Source organism: Poecilia reticulata, linkage group LG5 (assembly GCF_000633615.1).
Source record: "Poecilia reticulata strain Guanapo linkage group LG5, Guppy_female_1.0+MT, whole genome shotgun sequence".
Taxonomy (NCBI): domain Eukaryota; kingdom Metazoa; phylum Chordata; class Actinopteri; order Cyprinodontiformes; family Poeciliidae; genus Poecilia; species Poecilia reticulata.
The window spans coordinates 12,923,891-12,926,466 of NC_024335.1; the positions used below are offsets into that span (position 1 = coordinate 12,923,891).

At 31.4% G+C, this 2,576-nt stretch overlaps 1 long non-coding RNA gene across 1 annotated transcript in view; it reads right to left on the reverse strand.

The window, feature by feature from the left end:
• Positions 1-2,576, reverse strand: part of LOC103464765 (uncharacterized) — a 21,650-nt gene that overhangs the window by 11,291 nt on the left and 7,783 nt on the right. The window lies entirely within an intron of this gene.

Below are 2,576 nucleotides of genomic sequence, written 5' to 3' on the forward strand. Positions count from 1 at the left end.
GTTTTTTTATTCTAATTTGTGTGCTGACCTTTGTACAAATGTGATGTTATTCAAATTAAATAAAATATAATTTTTAAAAACAAGACAGAATTACATGATTCATAACATTATTTTGTATTTCCATTAGCTTGCAGTTCGGTGTTAATGTTGTGATATTGCTTTACACAACACATTGCATGTGGTCATACCATTTTATATGGATTACACTTGTAAACTTGGGCAAGTTAGTGCACCTGGCATTTTATTGGATGATACATTGTARGTTTGTTGCATGYTACCAGAGCTATGCTTTATGTKTACTGCTGTAGACCATACACAATAAACAGTTTTAAAACTGCGCTGTTACGGAACGGTGGTGTTGTATGGTTTGCTTTTACTGGATTACAGACGTGCAGAGAAACATGAGAGGATTTATGTCACATTTTAGGCTGTCTGCTTTGCATTTCAAATGCTTCATTACAGCCGTAGCAGACACTGTATCTATTATAACATTGCGTGGAAGAGAAATCTCTGTCGGCTAAATTCAAGGAGTATTAATATCATTTCTTCAACGTCTTTCACTTTACTTCTGGCTCAAGTCAATGCTGGGCTTGTATGGAACTCATTATAGTAAGGGAAGGGGGGGCTTGCTTTCTCAGTGCCTTGCCATTTTGTTCCATCTGTTTAGAAGTCACCTGAACATGATCTGAAGCCAGCCAGTCAAGTGACCTGGAATCAATACAGTCCAGCCCAGTGGAGGCAAATAAATCAGCCTGCTTCATTTAACCCATGAGAGTTCTGCCGCATAGCTACAGCACCACGGCTTGTAATAAGAAAAGCATGTTTGATGACAAACTGATTATTCCAAATTCTTGTTTCTCATTCAGCTTCAGTAACTTCAGACTTGTATCCAGGAGGCAAACCGCTATATATACTCTTGTACATGGTGGACTGTCATGAGCACATGTGTTATGGAGTCACGTCTGTAGCTCTCTTTGAACAAGAACTAGTCTGAAATCTTTGCATAAATTGGTATATTTATCATGCGTTCGTTCTGAGTGTCATGTATGTATGTGTCTGCTTTGAATTAGAAAGGAAGTAATAATACTTTTTAAGCTGAACATTTCTGCAAYTGTGTTCGTCCTTCGCTAAATGAAGTCTCAATCAGAATTTTTTTTTTTGTATTTGTTTTCTTTTTTAATAATGCTGGAATTTCACCAAATATTTTGGCGCAAGAAATATATTTTACAGAATTGTGAAAAAACACAAAAAAATCGCAAACTCCTCCAAGAATACCTTTGGCAAACAAACATCTAATTAAAATTGTGTTAAAGTTATGATAGTAAAATGCGTTACGACTATTTATAAAAATRTGTTTTTTCATCTGTTGTTGGAAAACCATTACATCTGACATCTTTGCTGGAATACATTAAAACATCTYATATGCCATTTGTAGTTCACTATTAAAAATCACAGACAATTAAATATTTTATACATTCATGAGTTTAGTAGTTTTGTTTCTCTGAACAAAATTACATCTCTGAATTTTTTAAAACACGTATTCTCTCAAGGTGTTGTAGTGCATTTAATTTATATGCATGCGGCTGGTTTACATTAGACACGAAGAAATACTAATTTTTAATTAATAAATTTTATATGTAAATCTAGTGTAATGTCTAATCTTTTTTAATTTTATTGTTTTTATATTTATATTATAAAAAAATTTAAGATTATGAAAATTTACAATTAATTTTTGAGTATGAAATATTTTACAAAATTGTAAAAAAAAAAATATGACTTTTGCTTGCATAATTATCACAGAATCACTGAATGGTCAACAGTAGTTTCACTAAAACAAGGTGTAACTCAAAATAGGTAAATGTATATATATGACTATTTAATGTGGTTTATTAAATAACTTGAGGTCATTATTATCAATGGCAGTGAATCCAGAATACTACTTTAAGACCTCTGAAATCAGTTTTGTGTTTATGCTGTTCTAGCAGCTCTGTTTCTACTCTTACAATTTATGCATAGTGATAAGATAATCAAGTCACGTTTTATGCTCTTTCTTGTGCAAGAAGAAAAGCAGTGCTTTATTAGCTAAGCCATATTTTTTTTTTACAGCAAGTCATTTTTGCCTCTATTTGAAGTAATTACTCTTGGGTGGAACAYACTGACAAAGTTACCTGCTCGGAGATATTCAATTAATTAAATATAATTTAATTTAAAATAATAACTGTTAAATAAGTAACTATATATATTAATTTAGCATCACTGCAACATAACATCAGCATTAGCAATTCAGATATGACTTTGATGAAGTTATTACTAACATTCTGAAATTATTATTATTTGTCTCGACTTTAATTCTACTTTAGATGTAGGTTACAAAATGAACTGGATGAGTCATTAATTGAATTATAATGCATTCGCCTTTTTAAACTTTGCCGTGTTTCATCCTGCTTTATTTATTGCAGATATCCAGCAGAGAGAAAATCAATCTATCTATCTATCTATCTATCTATCTATCTATCTATCTATCTATCTATCTATCTATCTATCTATCTATCTATCTATCTATCTATCTATCTATC